Source organism: Sus scrofa, chromosome 13, assembly GCF_054392235.1.
Source record: "Sus scrofa isolate SSC_HxYL_T2T_F1_AM1 chromosome 13, Sscrofa_HxYL_maternal_Yorkshire_Landrace_v2.0, whole genome shotgun sequence".
In the NCBI taxonomy this organism is placed as follows: domain Eukaryota; kingdom Metazoa; phylum Chordata; class Mammalia; order Artiodactyla; family Suidae; genus Sus; species Sus scrofa.
The window spans coordinates 24623153-24641907 of record NC_139395.1 but is presented as its reverse complement, the minus strand read 5'-3'; the positions used below and the strand labels follow the sequence as shown (position 1 = coordinate 24641907).

At 41.5% G+C, this 18755-nt stretch overlaps 1 long non-coding RNA gene across 1 annotated transcript in view; it reads right to left on the bottom strand.

The window, feature by feature from the left end:
• Positions 1–18755, bottom strand: part of LOC106505551 (uncharacterized) — a 39890-nt gene that overhangs the window by 1839 nt on the left and 19296 nt on the right. The window contains exon 3 of the long non-coding RNA XR_014822509.1: positions 10381–10502. This is a non-coding gene — a long non-coding RNA (uncharacterized LOC106505551). The remainder of the gene's footprint in view (positions 1–10380; positions 10503–18755) is intronic.

Sequence of the window (18755 nt, the reverse complement as noted above, 5' to 3'; positions counted from 1 at the left end):
CTTGAAGGTTTCCTTTGGGTAGATTTAGAGACTGCATTAGAAGTTTGACCATCGTCTACAATATATGGGTTTCTTGGCCCCATTTATATCAACTCCACTCTCCTAAACCTTAACCCAGACATTTAGCGATCCTGATATCAAATTCAAGAATAAAGCAAATCAGTCCATTTATTTAAGAGGGAGAATGAACCAGTTGTATTTATGTGCATATGATGAGGAAGAGAGGAAGCTGAGCTCTGTGTTACAAACTGAGAACTTGGGTGAGAAAGGTACATAGATTAATTTATAGGATTCTGTCAGCAATGCTATTTTAAAAATAGGCTCTCTGGCAAACAAAAGTGAAACAACTGGAATTGCTCCAGCCTTGGGCTTGTAAAACCAGCAGTCAGCAAATCCAATAAACAGATGCACATTCCTGCCTTGAACCACGCCTCCTCCCCCACCCTCTTCCCCATCCTACACACCAGCACTCATGAAAATATTCAAACTTGGTTTACAAAACCACAGCCTCAACCCACACTCACCACAGCCACAGTCTCTTATCTCCTCTCCTTTGGCCGTTTCCCAGCATACTGACTCTTCTGCCCAGCTTTGCATGCTTCACATATAAGAGTGAAGCTCATCTTTGGCAGAATCATTCATAAAGGAAATTGACTAGGATGGAGCCTGTGTTGAAGCATTAAGGACTTCCTTTTGCATCTGCATCCATTCTTTTTTTTTTTTTTTTTTGGTCTTTTTTTTTGCCATTTCTTGGGCCGCTCCAGCGGCATATGGAGGTTCCCAGGCTAGGGGTCGAATCGGAGCTGTAGACTCTGGCCTACGCCAGAGCCACAGCAACGTGGGATCCTAGCCGTGTCTGCAACCTACGCCACAGCTCACGGCAACGCCGGATCGTTAACCCACTGAGCAAGGGCAGGGACCGAACCCGCAACCTCATGGTTCCTAGTCGGATTCGTTAACCACTGCGCCACGACGGGAACTCCTGCATCCATTCTTTAGCTTCTGAAGGAGTGTTGTTCAACCAGCTAGGAATACCTATGGTGGAGTTACTTGTTCATTCCCTAAATATTTTGAATTTTATTTTATGCCAAGTACTGTGCTGGGGACCAAAGATAGGGCAGGGTACAGATCCCAACCCTTCCCTTGAGGGGAGTCTGGTAGGGAGACAAACAGGTAAACAGGAGTGCTGGACATGTTGGGAACAGACAGGCTAGAGAGAAGGCAGGGCATAGCTATGAAGGGCTCCTTGAGGAAGGGCAAACAGAAGTTTATTAAGTGAAGGTGGGGAAGAGAGTTGTGAAAGGAATTGAAGGCATAGCATATGCAAAGTCCTGGGAGTAAAATTCCATATTAATTTGCCAATTAGGATATTATAAGAGAATTAGTATCACCATCCATGTGTTCCAAATTCTTGGTCCACAAGCTGACCATTAAGTTGAAGGAAGTCCAGCAGTGCTGGTAGAGGCAATGGGCTGAGACCAACGATTGGGCCAGTAGAAAACATCTGAAATTTGAGATTGAAGGTCTTTAGGAATTATGGCTTTTTTGTTGTTGTTGTTGTTGTTGTAGTTTATCCCCAAACTTGCTACTTTCTAGTGTTGTAAACCAGTGACTTACGTACTATAATACCTGCCTGACTCCTATGAGATCCTGATCTCTGGTCTCTGTCATTCTCTTAATTTTTTTTTTTTTCTTTTTTTTTTGCTGCACCCAGAGCATGGGGACGTTCCTGGGCCAGGGATCAATCTTGCGACACAGCAGTGACCCAAGCTACTGCAGTGACAAGGCCAGGTCCTTAACCTACTGAGCCACCAGGGAACTCCTTTTTTTGTTTGTTTTGATTTTTATTTCTTTCTTTATTTTTCTTTTTAGGGCTGCACCTGTGGCATATGGAATTTCCTAGGCTAGGGAGCTGCATCTTCCTAAGCCATGGCAACACTGGCCATATCTGCGAACTATACCACAGCTTGTGGCAATGCCAGACCCTTAACCCACTGAGCAAGGCCAGGGATCAAAACTGCATCATCACAGAGACTACGTCCAGTTCTTAACCCGCTGAGCCACAATGGAAACTCTTTGATTTTTAATATCAATAGCTTGATTGCTAGATAGATAGATCATTCTTTCATTTAACAAATGTTTATTTTGGAACTATGAGGAGGGCTGGATATATACCGGTAATTTTGGCTCTCATAGACCTTAAAGTCTGAAATAGAAGACAGATAAGTAAATAAACAAATGGATGTATAATATATAAATTATGACAAGTGCTTTGAGGGTGGTGAGAGTTGGTCTACGTTAGACTGAGTGGCTAGAGAAGGCTTCTCTGAGGGAGAATGTTCAAGCAAAGCCTGGAAGGATGAGAAGAAAGTCTTTGGAAGAATGTTGAGGAAATGTCTTCCAGGCAGCAAAAGTCAAGGCAAAGATGAAGTTGGGCAGGTTGTGACTTGCACAAAAGTGCTTCTGCTCACCAAACCATCCACCTAGTCCAGGGCCGTGTCTGTCCAGAGGAAGCGGTGTGCACATTACAGAATGGGGAGCAGAAGGCACTGGAGAAGGCCCTGTAGAAATAACCAAAGATAGCAGATCTTTGCACTTGGAAGAACAGATGTCCTTGTAAAGTAGAATGAACACTAAGGAGGTGGAGAGGGTGGAGTTGGGCATGGATTAAGCTGTCGATGTTGTGGGAAGTCCAGTGATGCTGGGAAGGCAGTTTGTGGAGAGCACCATGACAGTGATAACATCAGGGAAGCGTCTCCACTTGGAGACCCAATAAGACAGCTCATCTAGCTTCTAGGTAGGTCAGTTCTCTGGGAAGAAAACATTTATTAATACAAAGAATTGAAGGAAAGGAAGCCTCCGGCCATTGGACCCTGGTGGACACTGGTCTCCGGCTCCATGGGAAAGAGGAAGGAAATAGAAGGAAAAAGGGTTAGAACTAAGTAACAATACAGAAACCTACTCACTAGAACTGGGTCCTGGGATCAGGAGAGCATCAGGGCAAAGTTCTCTGCCTGTGATGTGATCGGTTTGTGGCCTTGACATTCTTTCCATAGAGAAATTTGAGGCAGGCAAAGCTTGGCTTGTACAAAGGACTTAAGCTACTTCAGATCTGATGATTAGATGGACAATGGTAGTTAGGCAAGTCATAACACGGTCTACCCACCTGGTGCTTTAAACAAAGCATAGTGTAAATTTCGTTTGACGTGACTCAGTCTGGGTATATTAGCGGCAACTCTTAGTCATTTGTGCATTCTTTTCTTGGTTGCATCAGACAGTTCATATCCACCACCTCACATCCTCTCTACCACTCCTGTCCCCGGGGGCCCTCGGCCATTTATTTTCCCAGTTGCTATGGCAATGAGCTTCACATGCCCAACAATGCCCCACTTCCTGCCCCAGCTGTACATGACTTACTTGCTGCTCTGGGCTTTCCTTATGGCCTCTACGGTGTGAGATGCTGTGGAATCTGAACTGGCACCGTGGTCTATGTAACCTGAGAGTGTGGGTGACTTAATGTTTTGTGAGGTAAACTTGGGTCAAGGTGGCATGGAAGCTAGCTGGTAAATTCTTCCTTCCTCCCCTGAGACCTAGCAGTCTACGTGTCTCAGAAGATGACTTTACCAGATGGAAGAGACAATTGTCTTCGTTTCCAAACCATGGCTGACTGAATGGCCTTCCTTCTCTGCTGCACTCCCCCTCTGCCTCATTTCTATTTCTTGGCATGGCACCTTTAATGACAGAGTAGTGTAGAAGATTTTGTTTCAGGCTTTGTCAAGATACTATCTGTTTTAGAACTGTGTTGGGGCTAGCTTATAGGTTAGTAGCTGCACAATCCAATATTAGCCAAAAGCGAAATGTGGCTATAGAGCACTCACAATGTGGCTGGTCCTAATTAAGACATTGTGTAAGTTTGGAGTTCCTATTGTGGCTCAGTGGATTAAGAACCCAACATAGTGTCTGTGAAGATATGGGTTTCAAACCTGGCCTCACTCAGAGAGTTAAGGATCTGATGTTGCTGAAAGCTGCTACATAGGTCACAGATGTGGCTCAGATCCGGTGTTACTGTGTCTGTGGTGTAGGCCTGCAGCTGCAGCTCTGGTGTGACTCCTGGCCTGGGAACTTCCATATGCCATGGGTGCAGCTGTTTAAAAAAAAAAAAAAGATGTTGTGTAAGTTTAAGACATGTTGGGGGTAGGGGTGGGGCAAGATGGCAGAGGAGGAAGACCCTGAGCTCACCTCCTCTGATGGACGCAGCAAAATTACAACTATTTAGAGTTTTGATTGATGAGAGTGACCCAAAGAATAAGAGAAAATATTTTCCATAACACAAAGAGATGAATAAGAGGGGCTCAGATGCCATGTAGTCAAGCTACCATGGATGTGAGACCTACAAATGGGAAGATAATCACGATTGCAGAGATTCTCCCTAAGAAGTGAGGGGTCCAAGCTCCACATCAGGCTCCCCAACATAGGGGTTCTGCACCAGGAAAATGAACCCCCAGAACATCTGGCTTTGAAGGCCAGCAGAGCTTGTGTACATGGGAGCTGTTTGAATCAGACTCTGCTCTTAAAAAATTTTTTGGTCTATCCCATGATGGAGAAGAATACCAAAAACTCTGTCCCAGGAGATTGGATATAGTTCCCTGTGCTGTACAGTAGGACCTCATTGCTTATCCATTCTAAATGTGATAGTTTGCATCTAGTAACCCCCAACCCCAGTCCATCCCCCTCCCTCCCCCTCTCTCTCCCCCTTGGCAAACACAAGTCTGTTCTCTAGGTCTGTGCAGAGCCTCCAGTCTTAAAGGGCTCATGTAGAATCTCACACTTTCTGAGTTCTAGCTCAGAGATAGTAATTTGAAAGGTGCCTGGGTTAGACTTTCTTGCTGAGACTCCCTCTTTGGGACACAATGTGGGTGGCAGCCATTTCTGGGACCTCATTCTATAACAAGGACTGGCCCTGGAAAGTGCCATTTTGGAGGCTTTCCTCCAGCCTATGAGTGCAGGGGCTTATCTGTCTACCAGCAGGTCAGCAATAGTCCAGGATCCCCTCAGAGCCACATAGTCAGCTGGGTGGGGGTGTACCCCGTCCACCATCAGAGTGGCAGCCACTGCATGAAAGAGGACCTCACAGCCAATGTTGAGGGGAGCAAATGTTCCTACCAGTGTGCCCACAGTAGTTGGCCCATCACAAAGGAAGAGCCCACATAAGGGGCACCCCTAGAGCATATAGAGTATGCTCCTTAGCCCCACAGAATGTCTCCCAGATAGGGCTATTTCTGGAAGATCAGGAAACACAACCAAGATACCTACTATTAGAAATTAGCACAGAAAACAAGGCAAAAAGAGGTGACGGGGGAACATGTTCCAAAAGAAGGAACAAAACAAAAATCTCAAAAAAAAAAAAAAAAAGAACTACACAAAGATAAGCAATTTATCTGATAGAGTTCAAAGTAATGATCATAAAGGTGCTCAATGAACTTGGAAGAAGAATGGATGAACTCAGCGCAAGCTTTAACAAAGAGGAAGAAAATAGAAAGAAGAACCAGAGCTGAAGAATACCATAAATTGGTGTAGGCTCTATGGAAACAAATATGGAGTTTTCACAATACATTAAAAAAAAGAACTACCAGATGATCTAGCAATTTCACTTCTGGGTATTTACCAGAAGAAAAGAAAAACACTAATTTGAAAGATATATGCACCCCAGTGTTCATTGCAGCTCTATTTACAATAGCCAAATTGTAACACTTGGGAAACAACCCATGTGTTGGATGAATGGATAAAGAAGATATGGTATATATTCATGATCAAATATTACCCAGCTATTAAAAATGAAATCTTGTCATTTGCACCAACATGGATGGATCTAGAGGGTATTATGCTAAGTGAAATATGTCAGAGGGAGGACAAATACTGCATGCTCTCACTTATATGTGGAATCTTTTTTTTTTTTTTTTTTGTCTTTTTGTGATTTCTTGGGCCAATCCTGCGGCATATGGAGGTTCCCAGGCTAGGAGTCGAATCTGAGCTGTAGCCACGAGCCTACACCACAGCTACAACAATGCCAGATCCAAGCCGTGTCTGCAACTACAGCACAGCTCATGGCAACACCAGATCCTTAACCCACTGAGCAAGGCCAGGGATCGAATCTGCAACCTCATGGTTCCTAGTGGGATTCATTAACCACTGAGCCACAATGGGAACTCCATTATATGTGGAATCTTAAAACCCAAACAAAACAAAAACAAAGTCATAGAGAACAAACTGGTCATTGCTAGAAGGGTAGGGGTTGGAGGGTGGGAGAAATAGGAGATGGAGATGAAGAGGCATGACCTCCAGTTATATAATAAGTAATTTATGGAGTTCCCTGTTGGCTCAGTGGGTTGGGGATCTGGTGTTGTCACTACTGTGGCTCTAGTTGCTGCTGTGGTATAGGTTTGATCCCTGGCCAGGAACTTTCTCATGTGGCAAAAAAAAAAAAAAAAAAAAAATAGCTTATGTTGTGTAACGTACAGCATAAGGAATATGGTCAATAACATTGCAATAACTTTGTGAGTGAATAGTTAGTTACTAGACTCAGCATGGCAATCATTTCTTAATTTTGGCAAATATCAACTTATTGTGCAGTACACCTGAGCTATCATAGTATTGTATGTAAACCATATTTCAATAAAAAGACATGCCAAATTCTGGAGACTTAGAAAAAAGGATTAACAATGACATATTAGTAATTTTTATATTTATTACATAAAGAAATAGTAATTCTTTTGGATTTTTTAGATATGTTGAGTTAAATTAAATATATGGGGATTTCCATCATGGCTCAGTGGAAATGAATCTGACTAGCATCCATGAGGATGCAGGTTTGATCCCTGGCCTCACTCAGTGGGTTAAGGATCTGGTGTTGCCTTGAGCTATGGTGTAGGTTGCAGACATGGCTCAGATCTGGTGCTGCTGTGGCTGTGGCGTAGGCCAGTGGCTACAGCTATGATTCCACCCCTAGCCTGGGAACCTCCATTTGCCGCAGCTGAAGCCCTAAAAAGATGTGTGTATACACACACACACACACACACACACACACACACACACACACACACACACATATATAAAGTTTATATCACCTAGTTCTTTTAAAATTTTGATTGTGAAAGTCATGGACTTGGAGAATAGACTTGAGGTTACCAAGGGGGAGAGGGAGGGATTGGGATGGATTGGGAGCTTGTGGTTAATAGATGCAGATTATTGCCTTTGGAATGGATTAGCAATGGGATCCTGCTTTGTAGTACTGGGAACTATGTCTGGTCACTTATGATGGAGCATGATAATGTGAGAAAAAAGAATGTGTACATGTATGTGTAACTGGGTCACCATGCTGTACAGTGGAAAATTGACAGAACACTGTAAACCAGCTATAATGGGAAAAAAATAAAAATCATTATATAAAAGAATTTTTTTAATTGTGGCCATAATATTTCCATTGGATAGTACTTGTATAGAATTTGCGAAACCCACTTCTTATCCCATTAAAAAAGTTCTTTTGGTACTTTTGTTTTCTATAACTTCTTAAAGATGATTAATCTGCAATGTTATTAATAAGTGATACTTCTAAACCAAAGGGGTGTTTTTATAGGGCTGAACAGAAGAAATAGCCCCAATAAAAGGAAAGAAAAACGGCATTTGCGCCAACATGGATGGACCTAGAAATTGTCATGCTGAGTGAGACACCAACATCATACACTGTCACTTACATGTGGGATCTAAAAAAAGGACACAGTGAACTTCTTTGCAGAACAGATACTGACTCACTGACTCTGAAAAATGTATGGTTTCCCCATGTTGGGGGTTGGGGGGATGTGCCTGGGGATGGAAATGCTATAAAATTGGGTTGTGATGATGTTGTACAATTATAAATGTAATAAAATTCATTGAGTAATTTAAAAAAATAAATAAAACCAAAATAACCTTGAAAAAAAAAAAGGAGCAGTAGCTTGTGTAGTTTGTCTACGTGAATATTGAAATGACCATCTGTATTTGTTAATGTGTAATTTGTAGGATGTTAGGTTTATAATTTGGACAATCACTGATCAAGGGCTTCTATTCAATGTCTTATTAGGATAAGTGCAATAGACGCTGAAAAGCTAACAGTTTTATACGCGTTAATTTTCTGGTGTATTTTATGACATGTATTTTCTGTGCTATAATTGAGTGTCATGAGCATAATGGCTAAGTATTGACTTTTGTGCTTTTTTTTTGGTTCACTGCTATTATCAATTACATGTTGCCATGTGGCATGTTAAATTAAATTTGTTGTAGAATTTGGCCCTTCTCCTTTTTCTGGAATTTTCTTGTGGCTTTCTTGCCCAAGGTGTTTCACCATCAAATTGTCTTATTAAGCTCTCATGCACATGACATTGGGTATGCACTATTTACTGTACCAAATAGCTGTGGATTCTACTCTGTTCTATAAAAAGATAAGGTTCTGGCTTGGAGTCACATTCCTTCTGTTGGAATTTGGTTCTGGCTGGATTGAAATACTGCTAAGGAATAGTTTGGTGAGAAGTTGCTTGAGGGATACGAGTTGAGTGAGTTCATACTTAAAAGGAATGTGACTTGAGAGGGAGGGAGGAAACAGGGGTGGGGGGAACAAAGGCTCAGCTCCAAGCTGAGCAGGGAAAGGAGGGAACAGATTTCAAAGATTTAGCAGGAGCAATGGTTTTAAACCAACAAATTGGAATTGCTTGTCCTAATTCCACTCTATCTAAATAGAAGATTTTTGGTTTTAGTTGTAAGTCAACATGGTTGTAGAATACTAGAATATGTTACTGAACATTTTTTGGTAATCAATTTATTGTTAAAGAAAATCCAGAAAACATACCATCCATGATTTTGACATATTGAAGGACCATTCATACCCATGCAGGACTCTAAGGATGACCCACAATATTCTTTGAACTGACACAATTTTTTTTCTTTTTAGGGCTGCACTCACTGCATATGGAAGTTCCCAGGCGAGGGGTCGAATTGGAGCTACAGCTGCCGGCCTACACCACAGCCACAACAACTCTGGATTTGAGCCATGTCTGCAACCTGCACCACAGCTTTCGGTTAATGCTAGATCCTTAACCCACTGATTGAGGCCAGGGATCGAACCCTCAACCTCATGGTTACTAGTCGGATTTGTTTCTGCTGCACACAATGGGAACTCCCGACACAATATTTAATTGGTCCCAAGAGCCAGATTCAGAGGTGAGTTTCACAGGCCATGGGTTTATTAATTTCCCTTCTTTCAAAGCCTGTACATTCTATTTTCTTTGAATTTTTGTTTCTTTCTTCTGTCTCTTTCTTTTGGCTGTTTTTCTGAGGCATGCAGAAGTTCCTGAGCTAGGGACCCAACCTGTGCCACAGCAGTGGTTAACCTTAACCTGCTGAGCCACCAGGAAACTCCGTGTTTCTTTTCTTCTCAAATAAACAATGTAAACTCAATGTTGAGAAACAATTCTCTCAAAAGCTTTATTTTGATGAGTGGAATTAATGACAAGTTAATTAAAGACATGCTTGTATCTGAAAGGCTACGTTAGTATGAACTTTATTCAAAAGCACAAGTAAGCAGAGAGCTGGGACAATCACAGTAAATCAGGTATTTCCAACGAAAGTCCTTCCAGGGAGTTCAGAGTTACAGGCAGAATAGTGATAGAAGAGTAAACCTCTAGTTTCATTTGTGGCTCATGTGAATTATGCCAGAGAAGTTCACTTGCATAGCTGATTTAAGCCCATTCAACAAAATAGTCGTGATTGTGACAGCGTTTTAAGGGTTGTGATGTATCGCCACTGGATTAAGTCATGTTCAATCTGGTTGTTATGTTAAGTAAACACCCTTAAAGTTACTGTTAACAGCTTTCACTGCTCATAAAATTGAGATTACTCTGTTAACATTTTATGACCCAGAGAGGAGGTTATCACAGGCAGAAAATGTGAAAGAAAATGAAGTGGAGCTTTGTGTGTGTGTGTGCGCGCGTGTGTGTCGCCCAACCAACTAGTATAGTGTTAACCGTAAAGCTCATCATGATAATCACAATTGAAAAGTACAAAGCGTCGCAGGGATGGTATTCATGTTAAAATTGGAATACGGTTCTTGACTGATAAGCCATGGGAAGGTCATGGCCTTGGTGTGCGAGCACCAGGGATGAGCATGTTTTATCCATTGTTATCCTCCAGCCCCCATATAGCCCTGACACAGAGGAAGCCCTTGTAAATAAATGCTTCTAGAATGGATGAAGAGTGGACCGATAGGGGTTAGTTGCCGAAGCGGCTTCGCCAGCTCGGCAGGGAAAGAGCTAGATGGGTGTGAGCCAGGAAAGGGCACACGATAAAACTCACGAGGCAATGGAGGCAGGAACACGGGGAGACGTCGCTGAGGTTTTCTGGGACATTCTGCACGTTTGGAATCACGCATGTGGTGCTTTTCTGGGAGTCTCGCTAAAAGTGCTCCACGGGAGAGACTGATCCAGGAAAAGGCATGTCAGAACCACGAGGATGAAGGAAAAATTTGAGTCACAGCTGTGTTCATGGTAAGCAGAAAAACACATTTATTTTTAGACTGCAAAAGGAACCTAGGAAGAATTGAATAAATACACCTCTACTGAAAACACTGACAAGATGCTCTTCATTTATGAAGAAAATATTTAATACCGAGCCTTCGAATGGGAATGAAAATGAAGATAATAGCTGGATTTGCAGTATTTATGCTAATGTTTCTCATTGTTAAACATAAAATGACATTTGGACCATAGCATTTCATGTAAGATGCTAGTGATGAAAGTGTAATGAGAGATCCAAGATGAGAAGACGAATTGAGCATCTTTTCTGCCAGGACTTAGAAGAAAAGCTTTGCAGGTATGATCCCCTCCCACCCTCACAGCATGTTATTCACCTTTAGAGGGGCTCACAGTGCCGCAGAGAGAATGTGCAAGAAAGATTTTCATTTTCTCCTAATGATAATTCCATAAATAAAATGTAAATACATGCTTATTATGTTTCAAACTCCAAAGAATTTATCTTTCATGCTTGTCACTTGCCATAATCTCTCTTCCATTGCCAAGCTGATAAATAGCTTTCCAGTTCTTTTTATATGCATAAGTCTATTTATTTAACCTTTTATTTTTATTATTTATTTATTTATTTACTTATTTTTGGCCATGCCCATGGCATGCAGAAGTTCCCAGGCCAGGGATTGAACTCATGCCACAGCAGTGACAACACTGGATCCTTAACATGCTGAGCCACTAGAGAACACCTATATTTAACTTTTTAAATATAAAGATAATTATTGAGGAGATAATTAGTTGGAACATAAATATGAAATGATTTCATTTTAAAAAATGACTATATTTTTTATATTTAATTTTATTGGACTATAGCTGACTTACAATGCTATATTAGTTTCAGGTGTACAGCGAAGTGAATCAGTCATACACTGAATATATCCATTCTTTTTTTCCTATATAGATTATTACAAACCATTGAGTAGATTTTCCTGTGACTGTGATATTTGAAACTTCCATTTTTGATTAGGTGCTGAGTCGGTTCCTTAATACCCCAGCGCCTTTCCATAACTTTCTTGTGATCTTCAGTTAGAAGGTTTCATTTCAATATTGATGATTATGTTTATTTGAATACGTCAATCTCCAATGCAGTTGAGAGAAGGTCTCCTCCCCAACTCTAGTGAAGCCCAGATCTATGTGTGACTCCAGCTGCTGGGTTTGCATGGGCATGGGCATGGGGAACTGGCTCATAACCTTCCTTCCTAGGCGGGATCTGCTGTTTCTAGCCTTTCGAGCTCAGTGGTGGTGAAAGTCTCAGTTCGCCTCTTGCAAGAGTGGCTGGCTTCCACTCAGCAGTGGGGGCTTTTGTAGCCCTTGGTCATGTTGGCGTACCTCTCCCAACCAAGGATGGTGTCCATTCTCATTCTTTGATAAGACACACCTTTGCCTCTTAAAATACCTGGCTATGACTGTTCTAAGAAAAGTTTTTCTGCCTCAACTTGGCAAAAATTATCTCTGAGGCTGGCAGACAGTGGGTTTATCTCATCTTCCATGCTGTCTGAAATCAAGCACCTGAGGGGGCTGGGGACAGACCTGACTTTCTTTCTACCTGGTACTCCTCCCATCCCCCACTTGCCATCTCTCTCCAAGTCCCTTCTCTTTTGTAGAGAGCATGGACTTGGAGCTGCTGGCCGGTCAGACATCCAGAGAGGGAATAAAATGCCCATCTCTACTTCTTGCCGTAATACCTGTTCTTTATAAGTAATTCTTTTGGCGCTTCATTAGAGATCTCTACCTTGTTTGGGGAGGGGAAGCAACCTCTTCTCTCCCCACATTGTGGCTCAGTAGTAATGAATCCAGCAGGTTCGATTCCTGGGATCCCTGGCCTCGCTCAGTGGGTTAAGGATCCAGTATTGCCTTGAGCTGTGATGTAGGTCATAGATCTGGCTTGGATCTGGTGTTGCTGTGGCTGTGGCCTAGGCTGGAAGTTGCAGCTCTGATTTGACCTAGCCTGGGAACTTCCTTATGCCTTGAGTGCGGCCCTAAAAAGGCAAAGAAAAAAAAAAAAAAAAAAAAAAAGGAAAGAAAAGAAAAATCCAAGTTGACGTCTTTTTCAATATCCTTAGGCACTGGAACTTGCTGCCTGTGCTGGCTGTTCTCTGTCCTGCTGCCCAAGATCTCTTCTCCATCTTTCCCTGCAGTGCTGTGCCCTGGAAAGCTGATTGCCATGGACCAAGTCACCTTGGCTCCCTGGTCTTTCTGTTTCCAGTTGGTTTCGGTTAATGGGAGGCAGTGGTAGGAGACTGAAAAGTGGCAGAGAAGGAAGTGGGGATATTTTTTTGGTCTTTTTTTAGGGCCCCACCTGTGGCATATGGAAGTTCCCAGGCTAGTGTTCAAATTGGAGCTGCAGTGCTGCCAGCCTACGCTATAGCCACAGCAACTTGGGATCCAAGCCACGTCAGTAACCCACAGTACTGATCGCAGCGACGCTGGATCCCTAAGCCACTGAGGGAGGCAAGGGATCAAACCAGCTTCCTCATGGATACTAGTCAGGTTCTTTACTGCTGAGCCACCTCTTAGAAGAGGTACCAGGCACTCTGGAAGTGGGGATATTTATAGCCCTGACCCTCCATCTTAGCCCGTGTTCCTCTGTGGCTGAAGCTCCCAGCCAGTGGCCCCTCCTCCTCACCTCCAGCCCCAGTTGTCCCCTCCTTCCCGCTCCTTCAGCTCAGCCCTGGAAAAGCTCCCACTCTTGCAAATGCCAAGATGCCTCTCACCCTGGACATGTCTACACATCACTCGGGGATCTTGTGAAAATATAGGTACTGACGTAGCAGGGCTGGAGTGGGACCTGAGATTTTTGCATATCTAACAAACTCTTAGGTGATGCCCTTGGGTGCTGCTGGGGCACTGTTTGCTCCACCAGCCCTAAACAACAAGCGAGGGAGCACTGACTTGGTGGAACGTGGGCTGTAGATGGAAAACCTCAGTGCCCAGTACTGAGAAGAGCTGAGGGAAGCCATCATGGACTGTGATCATCCCATCTTTCTTTCTCAGTGAGAATTCTTTTCTTCTCATTCCTTTTTACCACTCCGAGTGATACACACCAGAGGAGTACAGGGAGCTAGCTTATTTGCAAGGGTTTCTGGTTCTTCTCTAGAATGAGAAAGCATCGGGTAACATTTTGTTTAAAGGTTATTTTAGGTTTAAAAATACAGAACAAATGGTACAGAGATTCTACTTATGTCATCAAAGGATTTAATTAGATGTAATTTGATGCATTGCTAATGGAAACTTGAAAGCCAGATTTCCTGAAGATAACGTCCAATCTCTATAATTGCTTACTGATGTTTGAGAATTTTCTCTAAAAATCTGTTAAGGGAAAAATTGTTATATGGTTCTAGAATCAAGAAGATAGATTACAACACATATGCCATACTTTTGTACGGAGGGTGTGGTTGGCAGGTGCTCAAAGCACAAAATTTCAGGAGGCACCCATTTTCAGGTTTGTGCAAACGCCTCCTCAATTTTTACCTTAGGTGCCTCACTTGTCTCATCCTAATTTTGACTCTTCCAGTGCCCATGATAGACATTGCAAAGAGATGATACTTGTGTCGAGAAAATGTATGACGGGTGTAACATTTACCTGGATGAAAACACCGTCCATGTATCTTTGGTTGATTACCTGTTGTCTCGAATAGTGTTCTCATTCGTACATTTTGTGGTTTGTCACAGTAGACCCCATATAAAGTCATGTGAGATCCTTTCTTGAAGATGGACTCGGAAAATATCTCAACAATTCTTTTTAAAAACTTCTCCCTCTCTGTATCTAACATTTCTCCTTGGGCTTTTCACACATATAATATTATTTTACCACAGAGCTTCATAGCTTGTATGTTTGTTATTTTGAGAGCTTACCTAAGGGTGAGCCTCTCCAAGCTGAGTGAATAAAAATGGACCAAAAACCCCCAAAAGAGAGCATAAAAGTCAAAACCACAAACCATATCCCTTCCCCCACATGGCTTGTCATCATGATTAAATTAGGAAAAGTGTGTTATTTTTAAAAGAGATCTCAAAGGCCAAAACCAACACTTGAAATCCTTCTATTGGAAAAGGCTATTTAGAATAGCTAGGTTTCAACTGCTTGTTTTCAGACCTACTGCATCAAAATCTGGCGCTCTAGAATACCCCCAAATGTGAGAATGTGGAGGTACTTTACCTTGTTCAAAGCAGAAGTTTCCAATCTTCTGCCTGGGAAAGCAGATCCCTGTGCAAAACATCCTGTGTGAAGTTAATGGTACTTGTCATCCATATAGTGACTGTTTTAACCATCATGGCTGCACAACAAATTTCCCCAAAGCTTAATGGCTTAAAATAGTCATTTGTTACCTCTGAAGTTTACTGTGGGTTAGACACTTGGTAGTGGCTCTGACTGGTGGTTTGGATTTGGGATTGCTCGTAAGCTGGGGACACAGTTGTCTGAAGGCTTGACTGGGACTAGAGGATCCATTTCCAAGGGGACTCACTCATATGTCTGGCAGGTCGGTGCTGATGTTGGCCTCTCTAGATGGCCTCTGCACAGGGCTGCTTGAGCATCCTCACGGCGTGCCTGCTGGCTTCTTCTGAGTGAGCAGTCCAAGTGGACAAAATGGAAGCTGCAAAGCCTCTTAAGACCAAGCCTCAGAAATCACTCCGTGTCACTTCTATATTCTACTGGCCACATAAAGCCATCTTTTTTTTTTTTTTTTTTTAAATGGCTGCTCCAATGGCATATGGAAGTTCCCAGGCTAGGGTTTGGATGAGAGCCTCTTAAGACTGAGCCTCAGAAATCACTTAATGGATTCAGAGGGGCAGCTGCCAGCCTATACCACAGCCACAGCAAGGCTGGATCTGAGCCACATCTGCGACTTACACCGTAGCTCATGGCATTGCCAGATCCTTAACACACTGAGTGGGGGAGTTCCCGTCGTGGCGCAGTGGTTAATGAATCCGACTAGGAACCATGAGGTTGCAGGTTCGGTCCCTGCCCCTGCTCAGTGGGTTAACGATCCGGCGTTGCCGTGAGCTGTGGTGTAGGTTGCAGACGCGGCTCGGATCCCGCGTTGCTGTGGCTCTGGCGTAGGCCAGTGGCTACAGCTCCGATTCGACCCCTAGCCTGGGAACCTCCATATGCTGCGGGAGAGGCCCAAAGAAATAGCAAAAAGACAAAAAAAAAAAAAAAAAAAAAACCCAAAAAAACAAAACAAAAAAAAAAAACAAAACACACTGAGTGGGACCAGGGACAAAACCTGAAGCCTCTCGGACACTATGTGGGGTTTTTAACATGCTGAGGCACAACGGGAACTCCCGTTCTTTATTTAATATGGGAGAGGACTAAACAAATGAACACAGGCGATAAGGATCACTGGAAGTCATCTCAGAAGATGGCTGCCATGCAGACTTGCAATTTGTCTTCCAGTTTGCAGTTTTATGTCTTACTCTCATTTTTGATGTGACTAATTTCTTTCTTTCTTTTTTTTTTTTTTTCTTTTTTTGCCTTTTTAGGGCTGCACTCACGGCATATGGAGATTCCCAGGCTAGGGGTCTAATTGGAGCTGTAGCTGTCGGCCTACACCACAGCCACAGCAATGCCGGGTCCTTAACCCACTGAGCAAGGCCAGGGATCGAACCTGCAACCTCATGGCTCCTAGTCAGATTCGTTTCTGCTGTGCCATGATGGGAACTCCTTGATGTGATTAATTTCTAATCTGAGGCCCCTCTGGGGCTCTGTCAAGAAGTCAGGCAACTTTACACCCTTGTTTTCATGTATACATCGTGCTGTGCTTCTGCCATCTCTTAGAATCTTGAAATCTGCTTGCCAGTGTATTTCCTCATGTTTTCTTTCTTATGGTAGGTGTTTATTTTTTTTTCACTATCATTAGTGAGTTATTAGGAGGAAGGCGAGAGAAATGTATTTGGTCGATTTTTCATTTTTAGCGTGAAGCCAGAAATTGTGTTTTTTAATGCAGCTCCCAGAATAATGGGACATAATTTTATTTTGTGGAATAATTCCCTGATTATCTCTATGAATAAATTGCCTTCCCCTAACAGCTAAGAACAACTAGTTAATCTAATTGTTATTGAAGGATTTTAAGAAGCCTCAGTTTATTTATAAGATTAAGTAGTGCTGTGTGTGGTGTGCTGCTTGACGCAAATTTTCTTAGTCTTATTTTGATATTGATGTAAAATTAGGACTGCAGTTAATAATGGGTTTCATGCTGTGAAGCTGGCACTGTATTTTAGAAGTTGGAGAAAAAGATGATTTTGATGAATGGTGATCCTGTCACTTTTGTGGCTGGAGCACCTCTACAAAGTACTTTTTTATGTCATTAAAAAAATCTCCTACCCTCACCAGGTACAGTTCCCTCATAAATATTTATAGTTTTCCATTCCCCTGGCTTTTTGTCACAAGGCCTTCATTTACCCTGATGCAGACCTCGATCTAGTTTTGTTCTTGTTGATAAATAATACATATTTTTCTTTTGAAAGAAACTCCTGAAACTTAGATTATAAGTCAACTGTACTCCAATAAAATAAAAAACAAACAAACAAACAGTGAGGGATTAACTTGAAAAGAGCCAAAACTATCTGATGTTAGAGTTAGTCTAACGCTCAAATTTCTCTCTCTCTCTCTCTTTTTTTTTTTTTGGTTTAAAAAAACCTAAATAGTAAACAATTTGCATTTATTGCTTGAAAAATTATAAAACACACATAACCAGAAATAAAAATACTAAACAAAAATCAGACGTAATTTTACCACTTTCCTCCTGATATATATTCCTTTGGTTTGTTTTCTGTAAATACATGTTTATTATTCTGTGTTAATTTTGTCATTTAATAATTAATTATAACCACCTTTCCTTATTAGGAAATATAAGCCCATTATATTTCAATAAAGCTGAAATTAAAAAAGAAACATCCAGAGAATAGTTAACACCTCTTCTGAAACTTTTCCAGAAAATTTCAGAGGAATAAACATTCCCAACTCATTCTGTGAAGCCACAATTAACCCGATACCAAAACCAGACCCCAAAAATATACTACAAAAAAAAGAAGAAAATTGAAAGCCAATAACAATGATGAACATAGATGCAAAAATCCTCAACAAAATATTATAAATATCATGCAAATATTCGTTAAAAAGATCATACACCATGATCAAGTAGGATTTATCCCAGGGATGCAAAGATTCTTCAATACCCACAAATCTATCAATGTGACACACCACACCGACAAACTGGAAAATAAAAACCATATGATCATCTCAATAGATATAGAAAAAGCTTTTGACAAAATTCAACACGCATTTCTGACAAATACTTTCCAGAGAGTGGGCAGAGAGGATAACTACCTTAATATTATAAAAGCCATTTATGACAATCCACAGCTAACATCATTCTCAATGGTGAAAAACTGAAAGCATTTCTACTAAGATCAGGAACAAGTGAACATCTTTCACCAATGTAATTCAACATAGTCTTGGAAGTCCTAACCATGGAAATTAGAGAAGAAAAAGAAATAAAAGGAATCTGAATTGGAAAAGAAGTAAAACGACCACTGTTTGCAGATGACATGACTCTATACCTAGAAAACCTAAAGATACTACCAGAAAACTAATAGAGCTCATCAATGAATTTGGTAAAGTCACTGGATACAAAATTAATACACAGAAATCAGTTGCATTTCTATATACTAAAATGAAAGATCAGAAAAAGAAATTAGGGAAACAATCCCATTTACCATCACATCAAAAAGAATAAAATACCTAGGAATAAACCTTCTTAAAGAGACAAAAGATCTGTACTATGAAAACTATTAAGACACTGATAAAATAAATCAAAGAAGACACAAATAGAAAAATATACCTTGTTCTTGGACTGGAAGAATCAATATAGTCAAAATGACAATACAACCTAGGCAATGTGCAGATTCAGTGCAATCCCTATCAAATTACCAATAGCATTCTTACAGAACTAGAAAAAAATATTCTAAAATTTGTTTGGAAACAGAAACAACGTTGAATAGCCAAAGCAAAGAAAAAACGAAATTGGAGGAATCAGTCTCCCTGACTTCAGACTTTACTACAAAGCTACAGTCATCAAAACAGTGTGGTACTGTCACAAAACCAGAAACATAGATCAATGGAACAAGGCAGAAGGCCCAGAAATAAAC